Genomic DNA, 12,311 nt, shown 5'->3' with positions numbered 1-12,311 from the left:
GGTTACATGAGCCGTCACCTGAATTGGAGTATGGTTGGGACAGGGGATATCTTGTTAATTATCTTGCAGGGTCGCCACTACTGGATTTTGTTAAATTGAAGTTAGATATGGAATCTTATTGCGGTGTGCCACTACGCTTGGGACACTCGGTTACAAGGATGACTCCAAAAGTTTTTGCAGTCGTAGGTTTATTAAGTTACATACTTCAAATTTTTAAAGTTTATCAAAGTAACCACCCTTAGTATTTATATAAGTTTTCCACCTTCTAAACCAACTATCAAAGCAGTTTGACCAGTCTTCTCTGGAGATCATATTTATTCCATCGATGAAGGCCTGAAAGCTTCATCCCTCTCAAATTTTTTTTTTCCCTTTTTGAGTAGAATTTTGACTTTTGGAAATACAAAGAAATCACAAGGTGTTAAGTGTGAAGAATAAGGTGGATGAGTGACTAAATGAACAGCAGAAGTGGCAAAAAAAGTCTAATGTAGGAGCTGAAGTGTGAGCCCTTGCATTGTCATTTTGGAGCAAGATCCCTTTAAGTTGTTTTTTGGATCTGTTTTGAACGATGTGTTCAAACACTTTAGGAAGACATTTGGTAGCATATAACTCAGGCTTTTGATCTTCTCACTTAACTATTTATAAAAATTCATTTTTTCTGAAGAAATACGTGACTGTATCCCATTTGTGTTCCAATACTTGTAGCACAGCAAACTCTCTTGGGTGGAGGGGTTGTTTGAGAGCACCAAATGGTTGATTGTTGTTTTGTTTGTGGATCAAAATTGTATAACCAAGCTTCATCACCTGTCACAGTATCATAGAGAGCATTGGATAAACATAAAGCATATTTAATTGTGAATATTCATTTTTCTTTTTTTTTTTTCAGTTAGAGAGACTCTGGATAATTTTGTTGTAATATTGTTTTGCTCAGAGGTGATCTGAGAGAGGTGTTTAAGGTCTTAAAAGGAATCACCATAGTTGATTTTCACATTGGCAGCTGAAATCGGAACAAGGGAGCACACGTTCAATTTTGAGAAGCAGTAGAAGAAGATTAGATTTTCTGAAGTTCACCTTCAGGCAGTGAATTTTTGATCATTAGAGTAAGCTGGAATTGTTGTCATTGGAATAAAAATGTTAAAAATATATCACAATAAAAATAAAAATGTATAAATACACCAGGAGGTTTTTTGACTACTATATGAAGCTTTTTTTCAACTAACTTGGAAGTATAGCTAGCACTATCATCGTGGTCCTTGAGGTTGTCACAGACATTCTCTCAGATATGCCAGACAAGCTGTACTTGCTACCTGGGGGTCTAAAACACTGATGGAACTGATATTCGGGTGACACTCAAGTCAAGTGGACCCAATTTCGGCAAAGTCCGGACGGTCTGTGACAGCCAAATCCTCTGCTTGCACTTTCACGATGGTGGGACTGGGGATTGTTAGTAATCCTGGGTATAACCGCCATGCACAAGTACATGGTGGGTGACCACACAGGTGTGAACCAACGTAAGCAGGGGTCGAGGTGTGGCGCCCACACCACATGGACGAATGCCGCCCCTCTATGTTACCAGGCAGTACTAGATGACTCTCATCAACCGGTGCAATACCACCACTTTGCTTATTTGGAGGCTTGAAGTGGTGGAACCCATGTTTAGTCTGTAGAGCTAAGTTCCGGTCAACCCTTCCCTATCTCTTCCATAATGCAGTATGATTGATGACTTTTGAGGTTATGATGAACATCATGGCGAGATCCAATGTTCCTTACATTTTGAGGGTACAGCTCTAAAACAGTGTTCGCAGGCCAGCCGCTAGTTAGTACACTGGACTGAACCTATTGGTAACTCTCTAGGAGGCTTCTGGATCAGCTAGTGTATAATCTTGCTACCTCTACTCTGCCAGATAGTGACTGGAGGGAGTCCAAGTTGTGTGTGTGCAGGGAGCATTGTTAAGGCCACGTTATGTCAAGGATCTGGGTATATTCTTACCATGCTATAGTAAATTAATAAGAGGAGTTTACCTCAATGTAGTACATAGAACACTTTAGCATTAGCATTAGTAGAGGCATTTGATGCAAGAAAGCAAGCTTATGCAGCATCAGCCAAAAAAAAAAAAAAAAAAAAAAAAAACCACTCCCACTTCACCCCTCTGTTCGTTCAAAATACCTGTCCAGCTGAGCCTTAAACTTATTTAGGCTATCAACTTCCACGACAAGGGATGGAAGTCTGTTCCACCAACCAACCACTCGCTGGCTAAAGGCAAATTTCCGCACGTCTATCCTACATCTGTCTTTCCTCAATTTGAATTTATGCCCTCTCAGGTGATTATTCTTAGCGAGAGGAAGAATCCCATCAGCATTGAGCATGCTCAAACCATTCAATGCTTTATACACCTCTATCAGATCACCTCGCTGGTGCCTAGTCTCCAGACACTGTAATTTGCAAATCTTAAGCCTTTCTTCGTAAGAGCACCCCGTTGTTCCATTCACTAATCTTGTTGCCCTTCTCTGTACTCGTTCCAGCAGCTCTACATCCTTCTTGAAATGAGGCCTCCAGGCCTGTATACAGTACTCTAGGTGTGGCCTGACCATTGCCTTATACAAGGGAATAATCACCTCCTTATCCCTGCTAGAAAAATTCCTATATATCATTGACAATACACCATGAGCTACTCTTGCAGCCTGTCTGCACTGCTCAGAGAACTTCATATCTGCCTGCACAACCACCCCCAGGTCCCTTTCATTCTCTACCACTGTCAGTGTAATACCACAGAGTTGATACGTTGCTCTGGGGTTGCTGTTTCCCATGTGTAGTACTTTACATTTGTCAATGTTAAACTTCATTTGCCACCTCTCAGCCCATCTGCTCAACCTTTCCAGATCCTGTTGCAGCAGCATAGTGTCAGTAGTGTCCTTGACAACCCTGCCTACCTTTGTATCGTCTGCAAACTTCGACATTAAGCTTGATATACCATCATCAATATCATTTATGAATACAGAAAACAATAATGGACCCAACACTGAGTCCTAAGGGACTCCACTAATAACATTAGTCCACGATGAGCAGTGTCCATTGATTACCACTCTCTGTCTTCTCCCCCTCAGCCACCCACTTCCGTATGATACCCTCCAGAAATTAAAACGGAAAAAACGAAAAAATCGACATCTTACCGGTACATTAAAGTAAAATATAAATAATTAAATAATCAATTTAACACAATTCAAAATCAATTTAAAACAATTAAAATTCAAATTAACGCAATTAAAAGAATCTAACGAAAATTCAAAACGATTTTCCTTCCTGAAGCTTCCTTCGTTAGATTCTTTTAATTGCGTTAATTTGAATTTTAATTGTTTTAAATTGATTTTGAATTGTGTTAAATTGATTATTTAATTATTTATATTTTACTTTAATGTACCGGTAAGTTGTCGATTTTTTTCGTTTTTTCCGTTTTAATTTCTGGAGGGTATCATACGGAAGTGTTCTACGTATTACATTGAGGTAAACTCCTCTTATTAATTTACTATATTATTATCAACGTAGAACATATTGAGTATTACAGCTCTGATTCATACTATCTAATTCTTACCATGCGTATGCCATATCCAAAAATTTCATTACTTCATACAGCATGTCTCACCCACTTTTTCTTACTATTCAATACACCATGAATTGTCAAACTAATAGAGCAAGCTTATCTGCGAAAAGATCTAAACCTCCCAAGCACTTCCTAATTCATTTCACAAATATACGTGGTCTCAATTCTAATCTCAACGATGTCCATTTTCACTTGCAGTCTGCCAAACCCTATGTACTTTTTCTGACAGAATCTCAGTTATCAGTTGATTGAACTACTGCTCACCTCAGATGCCCAAATTATTCGCTGTATGATTCCTTTCACCTCAAAGGTGGTACTTGTGCATATGTCCGTTCTGATATTCCCTGTCAGAGACTTGGCAATTTGGAATCTCCTCTCTTTGATCTTCTCTGGCTTAAAATCTCTCCACCTCATTATGTCAAATTCATCTGTTGTCTCAACCGTTCTCCCAACTCCACTAATCACTTGGAGCTCTTTGACTTCCTCACTTTACAACTTGACTTTCTCCAGTCCAACTTTCCTAACAGTGAGGTAATTTATATTTTAGCATTAAATCAGCTCGTACACCAACCATAAGAATAAGTATTTACTGTAACTAAAATATTTACAAATTAAAATAAAATAAATATTTACAGAAACGGCTATTATATTAAATTAAATTATATACATGTGTAAAACATTAAAACTGTGATAAAATCCTTGAGATAAAATACACTAAAATAAACCAGATTAAAAGCGCTAAAAACAATAATCTCTGGAGCTTTCGGAAGCATCGGCTTCCTTCCTCAGCAGTAACAAAACTTCCTGCAGCACGTCCATATATAACAGGCTCACTGTACTTATACACGTGGTGCAGTCGGCGCATGGTCTGAACTGGAAGCGGAAATAGCTCGGGAACGTGTTAAGCAAAACCGTTCATCCGTACTTAGGATGATAGTTTCAAACAGAGGATGCATACGCATACCTCTGTCCCTATTCATAATATTGTTGTCGGATGAACAGATTCGTAGGCTCTCGAGCCATTTACGGTTCCAGAACACATGCACTCGATCCACAATAACCACATCCTCTGGGGAGATTTGATGCTGCTTCTCCCAAAAATGTTCGGCCACAGCAGACTTATTGTAATCAGCGGTTTTTATAGCATTTGCATGTTCCTCCAGACGATCCTCGCCCACATAACATTCCCCATAATTCGGGCATTTTACCTTGGGTCTTTTATCTGAAATCTTGTCTCAGGTAAAAGACCCAATAGCAAAGGAACTGAGTAGTGGAGTAGTATACAGGATAAAATGCCTGGATTGTGGGGGGATGTTATGTGGGCGAGACAAAACGACGGCTCAAGGATCGTCTGGGGGAGCATGCAAATGTTATAAAAACCGCTGATTATTGTAATCAGCGGTTTTTGCTGCTGTGGCCGAACCTTTTTGGGAGAAGCAGCATCAAATCTCCCCAGAGGATGCGGTTATTATGGATTGAGCATATGGGTTCTGGAACCGTAAATAGCTCGAGAGCCTACGAATCTGTTCATCCGACCACAATATTATGAATAGGGACAGAGGTGTGCATATGCATCCTCTGTTTGAAACTATCATCCTAAGTACGGATGAACAGTTTTGCTTAACACGTTCCCGATCTATTTCCGCTTCCAGTTTAGACCATGCGCCGACTGCACCATGTGTATAAGTACCGTGAGCCTGTTATATATGGATGTGCTGCAGGAAGTTTTGTTACTGCTGAGGAAGGAAGCCGATGCTCCAGAGAGATTTTTATAATTTTTATCGCTGTTAATCCAGTTTATTTTGTGTATTTTATCTCAAGGATTTTATCACAGTTTTAATGTTTTTCACATGTATATAATTTAATTTAATATAATAGCTGTGTTTGTAAATATTTATTTTATTTTAATTTGTAAATATTTTAGTTACAGTAAATACTTATTCTTATGGTTGGTGTATGAGTTGATTTAATGCTAAAATGTGAATTTGCCCAACCTCAGAGGCCTTTTTCAGGATAGTGAGGTAATTTTCCTTGGTGATTTTAATGTTCACAACTCCAGCTGGCTTCTATTTTCTAGTCACACCAACCCAGCTGGTCAAGATGCTGAGGCTTTTGCAATTACTAATGACCTGGCACAGATTGTTCATTTACCTACAAGACTACCAGACAATCCTAATCATACAGCCAATACGTTTCCTCCGTAGCCAGGTGGGAAGGAGCAGCAGTGCGTAGCACATGCTTCTTGATTAGACCGGGGTTTGAGCCCGTCACCACCAAATACGGAGGATGCGGAAAGGTCAGGGAATGACCACCGCATATCCCGGAGCAATATGGCCTTAGTTACTAATGCTCCTGAAAACTAAATAACAAACAAACAACCAAAACGCTTGATCTTTTTCTCACAAACAACCCTTCTAAGTACACAGTCGAAGTGAGAGGTCCTTTAGGCACTTCAGATCACAACTTGGTCAAGACAATCAGTCTCTTCTCCAATGAAACCTTTATCTCATGGCTATTCCCAACCTCGTGTTGTTTGGCATTACAAGAATGCAAAATGCGATGACCTGCGAGACTTCTTTTCTTCTTTTCCCTGGTCGGATTACTGTTTCAAAACTTCTGATGTCAACGTTTGCCCAGATCGTGTCAGTGAAATTATTCTTGCAGGAATGGAATCCTTTATCCCACACTCCACTTTAAAATCTCGTCCTCTATCTAAACCTTGGTTTTCCTGTAAATGTGCTAAGGCTGTTCAAGGGAAGAATGTTGCATATTTATTTATTGGCGGGAAGAATGTTGCAAGGGAAGAATGTTGCAGTTTTATTTTAGCCAGCGAGTTATAAATTACTGGAATAAGTTGCCTTCATGGGTGGTAGAGGCCGACAGTTTGGGGAAATTCAAAGGTCATCTGGATAGTACTTTCGGGTAAGGGAAGCGCATAGGATGATAGGTTTAATTTCCTTTTTATTTATTTTTTATTTATTTATTTTTTTTTATTTATTAATTATTATTATTTAGTTATTTATTTATTTATTTCTTTTTTGTTTTTATCATTGTTTTGTTCGGATTTTTTTTTTTTTTTTGGCTGGTGCAGCATAAGCCATAGGCTTTCTTGCACCATGCGGCCGTTACTAATACTAATATCGTAATTGGCTCGTTTCTAATTCTTCAGTTTCATTTTCTGCGTACACCAAAGCTCGCAACAATTGTAAAGCAGTTATTAATCAGTCCAAACTAGAGTTTGAACAGGCTAAGAGTAAAAAACTTGCTTCTTGCCCTAACGGTAGCCGAGCATTCTGGTCTCTTGCCAAAGCTATTGGCCGCAACTTTTGCCCATCTCTGCTCCCACCTCTGTCCAAACCAGATGGTTCTGTTGTCACTTCAGCCAAGGATAAAGCTGACCTGCTAGCACCTCATTTTTCTTCCAGCTCATGTATTAATGATCTTGGTAAAACACCTCCCACCATTCCCAACACGTTCCATTCAATACCCCCTGTGGTCTTCCATCAAAAGGATGTCAGAAGGATTTTGAAGAATCTTGATGCTAAGAAAGCTCCAGATCCCGATGGTATTTCTCCACTTGTTCTCAAAACCTGTGCTCCTGAACTTACTCCTATTCTTTGCCGCCTTTTTTCACTTTCTTATTCCAAAGGTGTTTTTCCTTCTGCTTGGAAATTTGCTCGTATCCAACCAGTTTCTAAAAATGGTGACAAATCACCCCCCATCCAATTATCGTCCCATTGCAATTACTTCTACTCTTTCTAAAGTAATGGAGAAATCAATTAACCGCCAACTCTTAAACTACCTAGAAACCTTCCGTCTAATCAACGATTGCCAGTATGGATTCCGTCAGTGTCGATCCACTGGTGATATTCTGGCTTATGTTACCCATTTATGGGCTAATTCAATGAAAAGGTTCGGTGAAACACAAGAAGTTGCTCTTGACATCTCAAAGGCTTTCGATTGTGTTTGGCATAATGGTCTTCTAAACAAGCTTCCATCTTATGGTTTGCCAACTGTTTTTTGTAATTGGTTATCCAGTTTTCTCTCTGATCGGTCACTGAGGGTAATGGTCGATGGCTCTCTGTCTTCTAACTTCTCCTCTAATGCCGGTGTCCCGCAAGGTTCAGTTCTTTCCCCCACTCTTTTCCTCTTGTATATTAATGACCTTCTTCCATTTACTGGAAATCCTATCCATAGTTTTGCCGATGATAGCACATTGCATTCCACTTTCCATTTTGAGAAACCTTGTCCTGCTCAATCAGCTTCAACTTCTCGAAAATCTGCTACCAATTCCTTAAATGCCGATCTTCAGGTAATTCTCCAGTGGGGTAAAGACAACTTAGTTAATTTCAACCCTTCTAGTACTCAGTCTTGTCTTATATCTCGCAAAAAGGATTCTTCTGCTCCTATGCTTATCTTTAGTGACACTCCGATTTCTAGGCAAAATGATATATCTCTTTTGGGAATTACCCTGATTCTAATCTCTCTTGGCACACGCACATTACAAATATTGCTTCCTCTGCACTAAAAAACTTGGTTTTCTCTTTCGCTCTCGGCGTTACTTTTCTTCCAAACAGCTGCTCACTCTGTATAAATCGCAAATCCGCCCTGCCATGGAATATTGTTCTCACATCTCGGATGGTGCTCCCAAAACCTCTCTCAGGCTTCTTGATTCTATTCAGAAGAGGGCAGTTAGGTTAATTAATGATTCATCTCTAGCAGAGACTCTCCACTCGCTTTCTCATAGACGTACTGTTTCTGCTGCATGCCTCTTCTACAGATACTTCCATGGGCACTGTTCTTCTGAATTGGCTTCTATAATTCCCACTCTCTGTTTCAAAACAGTCCGAACACGTGCCGCCACCAGCCAACATCCATTTACTGTCCAACTCCAAACTCACAGAACCAACTTCTCATCTACCTCGTTTATTCATTCAACTGCTGTTTTCTGGAACAACCTTCCTTCATACGTATTTCCTGAAAATTAGTCTACAGAAATTCAAGTCCAGTGTCAACAAATATCTTCTTTCATCTTCTCAACCTCCAACCCAAGCACAGTACTAAGTACTATAGGTTCTAATACCTCTCATATTTGTGGTTTACATATAAAAAAAAAAAAAAAAAAAAAAAAAAATGTACTGTAAGCGAAGTTGACATATATTCATGTACTGCCAGATCTAAAAAAAAATGAAAGGATGACACCACTTTGTACCTTCTTTCTGCAAAAAATGGTGCCTTTGTGCACAAACAAGGCTCAAAGTAATGCACAGAATAAAACAAATACGACACTCAAATGTAATATGACTGGTGGACACAGGCACACAGCTAAACTTTGAATTACTTTGAAGTAAACATTACGCATGACCAAACTGCATGACCCATGAACTAGAATGGCAATCACATCAGCATCAGTGTTGCCAACTGTAGTCGGTTGAAAATAGCTAAGCCACCATTATAAAATTCTACATTAACAATGAAAAAAATTTTTTTTTTGTAGCTAAAGGGAATTAAAACAATTGGTGTATATTCTGAAAAATGATAGGGGCATGTTCCTCAGTGCCCCTACCTTGAATCCGCCTATGCCACCATGTGTGCAAAATTTGAGTCAAGAAGGGAGGAGAGTGATACTGTGTGTCAGAAAGTAAGTGAGAAGGGGGAAGGAAAGAAAAGTGGTTGTTGATAATTAACAGCTAATCATGACAATGTTTATGAAACAGACTTTGGGGAGAGAGGCATCTCCTAACCTTGCAACAAAGACTCAAAAATAGGGTGTAAACACAGTCCCTTTTAATTGTATGCTTAATCGTGCTGATGTATGCAAATTCCAACCAGCAGCAGATCTTAAAGATGCTTGCATAATCTGCTATGTAGGCATCATTTGGCACAAATTTATGAGCTACCACTGATTTTGTGAAATTGGCTGTCTAATAGAATCACACTGGTCATTAAATTGATCCTGCAGATGATGGATATCGGCACCTCTGTAGCCAGGTAGGCAGGAGCAGCAGTGCGTAATACACGCTTCTTGATTAGACCAGGGTTCAAGCCCGTGACCACTAAATACGGAGGATGCAGAAAGGTCAGGGAATGACCACCGCATTATCCCCGGAGCAATATGGCCTTAGTTGCTAATGCTCCTAAAAACCAAATGACAACGAGATGATTGATAATAGCCTTACTAATGTAGGTTGCAGCGCACTCCTTACAGTAAGTATGATGAATGACACTGCTCCTTTTTATAGATAGTATAGGTGTTTTTAGAGTGTGGGGGGCAGTATATTGTCAGTAGTTTTCTGCCAGATCTCTATATAGTATGAATATTATTAGCCTCTCAAGGGTCGTGACTGTATCCCATTATATTTTTGGGTAGAAATAGAAAGAAATGTGATGGAGGTTCAGGATATAAGATATGTGGGAATTTAGGTTTGTATTCTTACTGCTACAAAAGTGTGTTGATTTAAAATGTAAATAATAAATAAGAATATACATATGTTAAAAATATTACTTTAGGTTAATGCTATACTGCATATAGTTGTGGGTCATTACAAAATAGGGTTACTTTGATATTTTTTTTAGACTCTAGTTATCTGTTGATAAAATTCTGAAAAAATATTTTGTCCTTTGGCTTTTTGGAAATAGGGAGTCAAACTGTTTACTGCTAATTTGCAAAGATGAATGCACAGAGTAGAAGTTGGGGATTTTTAAATGCATTTAGGAGGCTTTATGTTGAAATGAAATTGGAAATGTGTTATATCTGTATATCATTTTAGAAAACTTTGTGGCAGTGGTGCATTGTTGGAATAACTAACTGTAATTGTTTCTTGATCCACCTTGGTCATCTTTGGCACTGGTGCCTGGATTCTGTATGCAGGGTTGTTGACGTCTGCATACAGCATCCAGAAATTTTCTGTAAAAATTTCGAGATTTGTTGATGTATATATATTTGATTAGGAAGTTACCTTTGTATATTTGCTTATGAAGTTACTATTATTACAGTGTACAATTGTATTTCCACTAGACTTTGGTATAAAAGGGCCTTAAATTTAAATCCAAATTTAACTGTGTTGCTGTTATGGTTGTTTATTTTGTACACCCAATAATTGAAAAATTAAGGATTTATCTGTTGGAGTTATTAGTAGAGGCATATGATGCAAGAAAGCAAGCTTATGCAGCATCAGCCAAAAAAAAAAAAAAAAAAAAAACACTTCCATTTCACTCCTCTGTTTGTTCGAAATACCTGTCCAGCTGAGCCTTAAATTTATTTAGGATATCAACTTCCACAACAAAGGATGCAAGTCTGTTCCACCAACCAACTACCTGCTGGCTAAAGGCAAATTTCTGCACATCTATCCTACATCTGTCTTTCCTCAATCTGAATTTATGCCCTCTCAGGTGATTGTTCTGAGCAAGAGGAAGAATCCCATCAGCATTGAGCATGCTCAAACCATTCAAGGCTTTATACACCTCTATCAGATCACCTCGCCGGCGCTTAGTCTCCAGACGCTGTAATTTGCTAAACTTAAGCATTTCTTCGTAAGAGCAACCCTTTGTTCCATTCACTAATCTTGTTGCCCTTTTATTATTATTATTATTATTATTATTATTATTAGCCATATGGTACAAGGAAGCGTGAAGCTTATGCTGCACCAGCCAAAAAAAAAAAAAAAAAAAAAAAAAAATTCCCGAGTTACCCCCTGAGAAAGAAAGAAGAGAGAGGAGGAGGAGAGAGAGAGAAAGGGAGAGAGAAGTACAAAGGAATCACCAAGAAAGAGAAGAATGATGATATCCAGCTCAGGACCCTGGGTTTGCCAAGCCCATACTCACCAGATGGGCTTGGCAAACCCAGGGTCCTGAGCTGGATATCATCATTCTTTTCTCTGTACTCATTCGAGCAGCTCTACATCCTTCTTGAAATGAGGCCTCTAAAGGCAAATTTCTGCACATCTATCCTACATCTGTCTTTCCTCAATCTGAATTTATGCCCTCTCAGGTGATTGTTCTGAGCAAGAGGAAGAATCCCATCAGCATTGAGCATGCTCAAACCATTCAAGGCTTTATACACCTCTATCAGATCACCTCGCCGGCGCCTAGTCTCCAGACGCTGTAATTTGCAAAACTTAAGCCTTTCTTCGTAAGAGCAACCCTTTGTTCCATTCACTAATCTTGTTGCCCTTCTCTGTACTCATTCCAGCAGCCCTACATCCTTCTTGAAATGAGGCCTCTAAAGGCGAATTTCTGCACATCTATCCTACATCTGTCTTTCCTCAATCTGAATTTATGCCCTCTCAGGTGATTGTTCTGAGCAAGAGGAAGAATCCCATCAGCATTGAGCATGCTCAAACCATTCAAGGCTTTATACACCTCTATCAGATCACCTCGCCGGCGCCTAGTCTCCAGACGCTGTAATTTGCAAAACTTAAGCCTTTCTTCGTAAGAGCAACCCTTTGTTCCATTCACTAATCTTGTTGCCCTTCTCTGTACTCATTCCAGCAGCCCTACATCCTTCTTGAAATGAGGCCTCTAAAGGCGAATTTCTGCACATCTATCCTACATCTGTCTTTCCTCAATCTGAATTTATGCCCTCTCAGGTGATTGTTCTGAGCAAGAGCAAGAATCCCATCACCATTGAGCATGCTCAAACCATTCAAGGCTTTATAAACCTATATCAGATCACCTCGCCGCCGCCTAGTCTCCAGACACTGTAATTTGCAAAAC

Source organism: Mastigoproctus giganteus, chromosome 9, assembly GCF_048544385.1.
Source record: "Mastigoproctus giganteus isolate SK-2022 chromosome 9, ASM4854438v1, whole genome shotgun sequence".
Classification (NCBI taxonomy): domain Eukaryota; kingdom Metazoa; phylum Arthropoda; class Arachnida; order Uropygi; family Thelyphonidae; genus Mastigoproctus; species Mastigoproctus giganteus.
Note: the sequence above shows the minus strand (reverse complement) of the source record.